Genomic DNA, 8,733 nt, shown 5'->3' on the forward strand with positions numbered 1-8,733 from the left:
TGTTGTGGAAGATTAAATTAAATTAAACGGAGGATAAATATTTTTAGAGTCCATCAAATTATTAAGATAGTTACTTTCATATTTCGATCGAGAAAATGAAATATATTCCCTCTTTTTTCCCTTGTAAGCGAAATGTGGATTGATAATTTGTTTACATTGCGAACAGTTGGAAATTTCTATTTCATTAATTTATAATGTACTAATGTACATATGGTGTATAACGGTAAAGAGAATTTTCTTTTAACGATATGAGGTAGAAAAAAAGAGAAAATAATATAAATAGAGAAAATAAATTCTCAAGTAATCTTATAGATATTACGTATTTATCTATCAAGAATATATGATTTATTTCGAAACATAACCTCAAATTACAAACAAGACTTGCAGTTTAGTATCTATTCTATCGCTTGGAGTCGCCACCGATTCTAATAAAGGTCCCGTTTCAATTACATTTAATTTTATTTCAATCGCATTTCAAACATCATGCGATAATTTCAAAATAATGTAGTACAATTTTTTTATCAACACTCAATCACGAAATCTCCATCGGCTTAACATCTTTATTCCCTCGTAGCAAGATAATCAAAGCAATTGTTGCGAGATAATCATTGGGCATATCGATAGATACGATCTTCTCGCAAACGAAATAGAATCGAAGCATTCTTTTCTTTCTCTCTCTCTTTCTCTCTTTTTCTATTTTTCTCTCTCTTACACACACATAATCGAGATAAATGTCACGTTCACGCTGACAACTCTTACTTTCGTTCATTCTCACGGGTTTCCACACGCATCGTTTCAATTTTAATACCCAACAGTTTCGTGTCCAACGAAGGAGAAAGGGAGCCGTATAATTGACGAACAAAAGCGTTTTTTGCCCTGATACAGATCGAAGGATTGAAGAAATCGAGACATTACGAGCGTTGCATCATCGAAAAACCAGTGGTCCCAATAAAATCTGTCCGACCGATAATTACCCATAAATCGTTTCATCGAACGATACAATCGGCAGATACACCGGCCCCGGTGTATACCGTTCCTCTCTCAATTCCGTGTTTCGTGTAACTTGGTATCCTCGGTTAATATGATTCCACGATAAGCGTTGCTCCAATCGAATATTCTTTCGAACTCGTTCGATACAAATTATAGTCATTAGGATGAAATATTTGCTGGAACGAGTTCCCCGACTGCGAATCTGTGCGCAATTCCAAACGCAATCTTTCAAAATTATCCCGAAAAATCCGCTCACGCAATACGCTTTTGCCCCTTTATCTTAATTACTTTCAAAGCCAGATCATCTCCCTCCTTCCTTTCCCTCTCTCTCTCTCTCTCTCTCTCTCTCTCTCTTTCTCTCTTTCTCTCTTTTTCTCTTTCTCACACTCTTTGTTCTTTCGGTTGCACAGGATAACACCGTGTCGCTCCGAGCCCAAGTTGTAAATCCGCCCCGCGGTTCGGTTGCGTGCCCTTTATAGGCAAGGGCTCTTAAGGGGCCAAGTTTTAAGGTCCGTGGGACCGGTGGGATCGCGGACATGATTGCATTTGCATTATACACGCGGCGGCGTGCACGCAGATTTATCTGCCCCTGGGGTTTATTTATCTGGAGTTATGGCAAACACTGACCGTCGCGAAGCCGGCCAATAACGTATGGTAATGGAGGGGTCCGATTGACTTTTTTTTTCTTTTTTTTACCCTCCCCTGTCTTTCTCTCCTTCTCTCTCTATTTATCTCACTTTCGCCATCTTTCTCCATCTGCTTCGACACGCGCACCTCCCTCTTTCTCTCTCTGTTCGTATTGTTACTCTCTCTCTCTCTCTCTTTACTCTACCCTGCACTTCCTCCTTTTCGTCCCTGTGCACATCCATCATTCATTTCTCTCCCCTTCTTTCATCTTCCCATCTCCATTTCTCCTCTTCTAATTCCGCGTGTAGACTCCGTTTAGTTTTCTCCCTCTTTCTCCTACTTTGTCCTGTACTTCTTCTCTGTTTATACAGTTTCTTTCTTTCTTTCTTTTTTTCTTTCTTTCTTTCTTCCTTTCTTTCTTTAGCAGCGTGTGCTTTTATTGGGCCCGCGGCCTATCATAACACGAACGATCGGTGAACCCTCGACCCCTGCTCGATCCTTCTACCTCGTTCGTTCCTTCCTTTTCTCGCTCTCCCTTTCGTCCGGTTCCTACGGACCGTTTCTCGTTCTCGCAGGTCGGCTTTTCCTATTCCGCCGCTCTCTGAAGACGCGTTCATCGACGCGCGGTTTCCTGCGGTCGAGCCTCGCCACCCCTCGGGCCCTGTTTCGTCCGTGGAACATTTGTACATTGCGATTCTTTCACGATGGATCCTTTTAATGGATACACACATGGATTGTGCTTGTTCGACGAAGGTATATGCAGGGATAGGATATCGGCTTTATCGGATCGGTTGGGTGAAATTTGTTCGTGGGATACGCGGATTGGGCCCGGTGCAGGTGAGGGCTGTCGTTGCGATTTTATTATATTATATGGTGGCATTGAACGATGAAATACGATCGTGTTTGAAGATACGAAATGATGGAGTGCGCATGGATAAACGCGAAGTCGCCGTTAAAAGTGTAAGGCCCAATATGGCGGATGAGCAATGGATCATTATTACGATTTGTAAGATTAATACATTTTGTCTGACGACTCGACGGACGCGGGCAATGCGTATTTATGTGACATGAGAAGTATACGAAATATTGTAGAGCGCCATCTATACTACGCGAGATAATATTTTTCTTTTTCTTTTTTTTAGTTAAATAGAAGATGAATGGCGTGCCAGATAAAAACTTGTTTCCTTTACTTAAGTATAGGAAATTAAAAGATTAATAAATCGTGATAATTTGATTTTATTTCGCTTCCATCGTATTTCTTTGAAATATGAATTTATGAACAATAAATTCCTAAATGGAATGAAAATTGAATAACAGATTGAACGGAAGAAGTATATATCGTTAAAGAAATTCGACTATTAACTAATATTAGCTCATTATCTTCATTGAATATTACGCGGCAATAACTATTCTTCGATTTATCGTCGATTCTGATGTCAAGCACGACATCTTCAATGATAATAATAAAACGCTCTTACTGTTAATTACTATCATCCGAATCGACGCGATGTCGATCTGTTCGGTAGAAGAAGAAGGAGCAGAAACAGGTAATGCACGCTTGAAGCGAGAGATAAATTAGCCGGGGCTGCAACTATAATTCCTTGAAATCGCGGACGCACGCAAAGTGCGCGCAATACGCTCGCCAACAATAACGCTGTTCAACTGGCCAATTACTCGGGCCGCAGTTTTTCCGAGTTGCCTGCTGAATTACGCAGAGGAAAAATATTTCTCCCTTTCTCCGTGTGTACATACATATAACACGCGGAGGAAAAGTTTTCCTCGTCGTAACCTTGCCTTGTGGCAAGGGATTAGATCTATGGGAATGGCGCGGAACAGAGGTAGGAGCATCGATTTCGCAGTTAAACAACGAGAAAGAACAATCTTCTTCTACGTTCCGCGCCAGGTTAGGAATGCATCATAAAACGAGACAGCTCCCTCTCGAATGGCCACTTTGGCTGAAAGTACGGGTTCCGACCTAAGAAAGTTATGTGGCCATAGATCTGCGAGTTGAACGTAAAAGTGGTATATGATACCTTTCAGGAACAGTTTGGAAAGAAAATTCTTTTCGCGTTTCATGCAAATAATGTAAAATATTAGGATGAAGAATTTTTGTTATACTTTTTGTTACAATATGGTTGGTTGAAACATTATCGAAGTCTTCGATTTCAAACAGTCAAATTTCATTATTTTTCGATTACAAAATATTCTTTCTCTTTCTTTCTACTCTTTAAATTCTTAAAAAACTATTTATATGTTAATTTTTATTTAAAAATCTATCATTCGAATTGGCTTGGCAATAATTTTTGACAAACACAGGAAACCTAACCTATAAATCTATTAGTGGAGTAGTAACCTTGCAATACTTTTTAATAAGAAATTGTTTTAATTTTATTCACTTATCGTAGAAGAGACGAGATTCGGATATGCAATTTATTTTAAAATTTCCCAAAAAGAAAAAAAGAATTCGCCAAAAAATTGTATTATACCGAAGTGCAACTATACTTGTCGAGAGGATAATTTACAAATAACGTTGCGGTATAGTAACACGTGTGTCTTATGATGTGACTCAGACTAAGGACAAAGCGTAAGCTTATTACACGCGAAATGGGCGATTCACTCGCGAAAAGGGCAGCTGTCTCATTAGCGGTGCTGTGTACCAGTTGGCTGATGTAGCTTCTCGAGTGACGCGTCGTTGTCACCTTGCCCCACAGACACCTTTTGCCATATACTTCTCTCTTAATCCGGTAAAGTCTATCGTGTAAGTATGGCGAACGAAAAGTCCTCGCGATTCTCTTCGTTTCTTTTTAAAGTATTTCTTTAAGAGACCTTGTAAACGATTCCTTTGAATTTATCGATCTATTATCAAAAACAAAAAAAAGAAAAAAATAAGATTGAAATTAAGATTACAAGGAAACTTAAAATTACATTGTTTTTTAGTCAGCAATATTTTATATAATTCATCAATTATATAGATTTTCATATATTTTAAATAAAATTAGAACAACCATTTGTAGATGTTGAAATAATTTTATTTTCGTTTCAGAAAATATCAAAAAGATAATTGATGCTTTGTGACATAAATGCATAAAAAAAAATAATTTCAAATTTAAAAAGAAAACTTAATAATTTTTCCATATTTCAAATCTCCGTGAAATTCTCAATTTTCAATTACCACGTTAAATAAATCCTGGCACGCCATTCGTCGACTATCAAATTGCGTTCATTGAAATGCGGCAAAGCGCGATCTAGCGTGAACCAATTGGACAGTTAATATCTCACTTCGGTAGCCTGGTGGTTTGCAAACGGCGTATTGGAAAGGCGGTTTTATATGTATATCCATTTCTCGCGGGACTCGCGTGATGTATAGACGTATGTGGGAGCGGCTGTTACATCATTCTCGTGTGCGACTGTGCAATTGTATCGTTTTCGCAGCATCTTCTACATTTGCGTAAAACAATAAAATCGATATACTTGACGTCACAATGAGAATGACAATGATGAAATAAAAAAAAAAAAAATATCGATAAACTTGCTGTTAACTGACTATTACAATAAAAATTGGATACTTGTGAAATCGAATTTAACTATCGATATGACTCAAGTAAAGGTTAGAATTTTTTTTCGACGATAGATGGCGTCCGTGTATGTATTGCAACGACGATTACACAATCATTGAACAACGCGTATTTATGTGGAAAGCTTTAATAAATTTGTCCTCGAAGACAAAGAAAAAGAAAAAGAAAAGAAAATGTTCTCGAAGGCAAGGAATTACAAACGTAATTTTTCTTATCCCATTAAACTTGTTTGTATCGATATTTCTCACACTCGTGAACGGAACGGAACTTCACGTGAACGGAATAAGTTTTCGATACAATTACCTGAGTAACCAGAATTCTTTTCGCCGATTAACAGCAAAAGAGCGGTATAGAAATAAGAATCGCGTGAACGAGCGATCGAGGTTATTAGCCAGAGGGGAAAGCAATTTGTAAGACACACACGGCGAGAACTCGTAAAATTCCATTCGGGTCGCCAATATAAATTTCACGATCGTAAAAGTCGTTTATGCTATCGCGCGTATGCCAACATCGATACTTGGCGACGAGTAATGAGATCGTTTGCAATTCACATTTTCCTCCAATGAAAAATCATTGAACGGGAACACCGCGAATCGGTTGTAGTTGATGCCCTTGCCGCTAGATCTCGTTGGGTAAACACGTCTTCCCCTATTCATCTTTGATCGCAATTAAAACTTCGTTCGGCGTGCGTCGATCAAACGAGCTTTTCATTTGACTGGCTGTCAGTGTGAATTACGACGTTGTAAAAGTGCACGCTCTCGACATCTGCTATTAAATTATTAAATCTAATTAGGGGAGATAAATAGGAATGTGATATTATGGAGGTTGGTTGTAAAGTTGTTGATGGATAAGGATAATTTTTTATTTGTAAGTTGTTGCAGCCGTTTGGGGAACGTGAATGTCAATGTGAGGATATAATTTAAAAGTGAAAAAATTTCTTTTATTCGTATTTTCTTCCGCTCGTAATAAAATCATCCTTGAAAAATATAACGTCATAATTAATTAAATTTCAATCTTTAATACGATTAATTATCATAAATTATAATTGAATCGTGCATAACCTATTCTTCATACATTTCACGTGACACTTAGGGAATACAATAAATTGAAGGAGAAGTGAAAAGTTAAGTTAATCGGTAATAAATTAAAAAAAAAAAAAAAAGAAAGAAAAAAGAAAGAAAAAAAAAGTACACGTGTAAAATGAACGAGTCATCGCATAATTTCCAAACGACTAATTTGTATAATAAAGTATCTTAATTTATCGTTTACAATGCATCAAACAATGTCGCATGCTTAATCGGATGTGGCTATATTGCTTAACAAGGAAAATGAAATTAGACGTAAAACGATACCAAATGATAAACGATCTGAATGTATCATTCTGCCCGGTTGGAATCGCTCGACTGACAAATTTATGTCATAGTCTGGCTGGATTTTTCTCGCTGCCGGCGTTACATGCCCCATGACATTTCTCTTGGCGTGGCGCCCACCACCCACGGTATTAAATGTCACTCTCTGAAAAGGACGTGATCGATGTAACTTCCCCTCCCACTTTTGCGTTTCGTTTCTTGTGAACGCTCTTCTTGACTTTTATGGGAGACCAAGCAAAGATATTAAACGCGTAATTTCTAATACGATGGAAATGGATGAATAACCCCTCTGGGCACAACAGGATGACGGCCATTGTACGGAATATGCGATAATAGGAAAGAATAATATATATTGGGAAATAGATTTTGATACGTTGACTCGAGTTTAGAAAAGCTATGATAAATTGGATAAAAGTTTCTCTTCTTTTCTTCTTTTTGTGTTTCTCTGATTCTGAATTTCTTTCTGCAATATGTTAATTTTTATGGCATTTTGAAGGAACGATTGATTTTGGTGCCAGAGATAAATTAGTTAGTGAAATTTTATAATTTTGTTATTGAGTGAGATTTTATGATCAGCGATATTTATTTATGACTAGTTTCGCGATTAAGATGAAGAATGTAATGAAGGAAGATAAAAATTTGCTATTTCTTTCTAAAATCTTCTAAAAGATTATAAAACTTCATCCTCTAACGTAAATATTGAAATTTCTCTCGACTGTTCGCGTTCGAGAGGAAAGCAGAGTAATAATCGTGGCAAGATGACAGCATCTGGTGTTGGTCTTAATTTTAAGCGTTGACAGCACAAACCATTTAATTGGTAGATTATTGCTGAAACCTCTCATTTATCGATGAACTCGCTGCTTCGCCGATAAAGAAAGGGCTGGTTGTCGCCGCTAGGTGTCTCTTCCCGCGAACATTTCAATTCCTTTGCTCCGCCATTTTTCTTTTTCTCCTTCTTTTATCCCACCGTGGAAGGCGCATCGTCCTCGTTCATTTGCGTAATCTCGAATGGCATCTGGAAAGCGAGTACACGCGTGTGCGTATGCGCTATGTATGCCGATTGTCGGCCGATAACCGCCACCGAGATCGCGAGAGAAGAAACGAGGTTATTCCAGGGATGAAACGCCGAGATAAACGAAACAGGCGACGAACTAATGACAACACGCGGAAGAAAGTTGAACATCACTTATATTAACACTCCTCGTGGATCCTTTTCTTTTCGAAGGAGCGATATACATCGACTGTTTCGTAAAATTCAATTTAAACGAGCTCTGCGAGTGAAGTCTATAAGTGGGATAGAAAGTGAACAAGTGGATCTTGATTCTAAAAGTTTGAAGAAATGGAATATCGAATACAACACGATTAAATGAATTGATCAAAGGAAGTAAGATAGATAATTCGTTTTTAAGCTTTGACTCTAAAAGACTGATGTATTTCCTCAAAAATCATCTCAGATAAATAATCATTACTTAATCGACGTTAAAGTAGTGTCTCGATGAGAACGTTATCCAGTATTGTTCAATTCAAAATAACTCGAACGAATGATCTACAAGGTCTTCAACCAAGACGAAGCGAAGGAAGACTATCATCCAACGAATGGGAAGCGAACCCAGCCCAACCGAGGAATGCTGAACGCGCGAGAGCGCACCGTGTCCCGGTCGCCTTGCGGCCATTATTCAAACACCCGGAAGAGGTTGGAGGCGCATTGTTCGAGGTGGTCAACCGGGCAACACGGGGCTACCACTTGGATATCCGGGCTACCACCGAAAGAGCCACCAAAGGGTACGGGTGAGAGGGGGAGAGGGGGGAGGGTTCCACCGTTGGGAGGAGGGGGACACAGAGAGGCGAGCGTTTCTTCTGGTGGCGAACACCGTGTAACACGTGGCAGTATCTTGTATCGGGGCCGCGATCCCCCGCTGGTAGCACGCTGTTCTACTCTATCCGCGGCGCTGCCATTCGCTTCTCCGCGCCGCGGATCCACAGTAGTGTGGCGGCGGTGGCTTGCGGTTCCACGGGGGACACCAGGCCCCCGTGAGGGCCGCCACCGCGCCCCTGCACACCCGCGCGCCGCCGCCCAGATCCGTTGGCATGCCTACAAGAGTAGATTTCCTGCAGATAAACCGGCGACCGCACGAAGGTCCGCCGGTGGCCATAGGTGCGCTCCTCCGCTC

The 8,733-nt window shown here is 39.6% G+C and overlaps 1 protein-coding gene and 1 long non-coding RNA gene across 2 annotated transcripts in view; both read left to right on the forward strand.

Annotated features, from left to right (window-relative positions):
- The window catches only part of LOC102679244, a 171,365-nt gene that overhangs the window by 143,292 nt on the left and 19,340 nt on the right, over window positions 1-8,733 (forward strand). The window lies entirely within an intron of this gene.
- The window catches only part of LOC116185460, a 17,630-nt gene continuing 9,187 nt past the window's right edge, over window positions 291-8,733 (forward strand). The window contains exons 1-2 of the long non-coding RNA XR_004150315.1: window positions 291-434; window positions 6,381-6,387. This is a non-coding gene — a long non-coding RNA (uncharacterized LOC116185460). The remainder of the gene's footprint in view (window positions 435-6,380; window positions 6,388-8,733) is intronic.

This window comes from Apis dorsata, unplaced genomic scaffold (assembly GCF_000469605.1).
Source record: "Apis dorsata unplaced genomic scaffold, Apis dorsata 1.3 scaffold_188, whole genome shotgun sequence".
In the NCBI taxonomy this organism is placed as follows: Eukaryota; Metazoa; Arthropoda; class Insecta; order Hymenoptera; family Apidae; genus Apis; species Apis dorsata.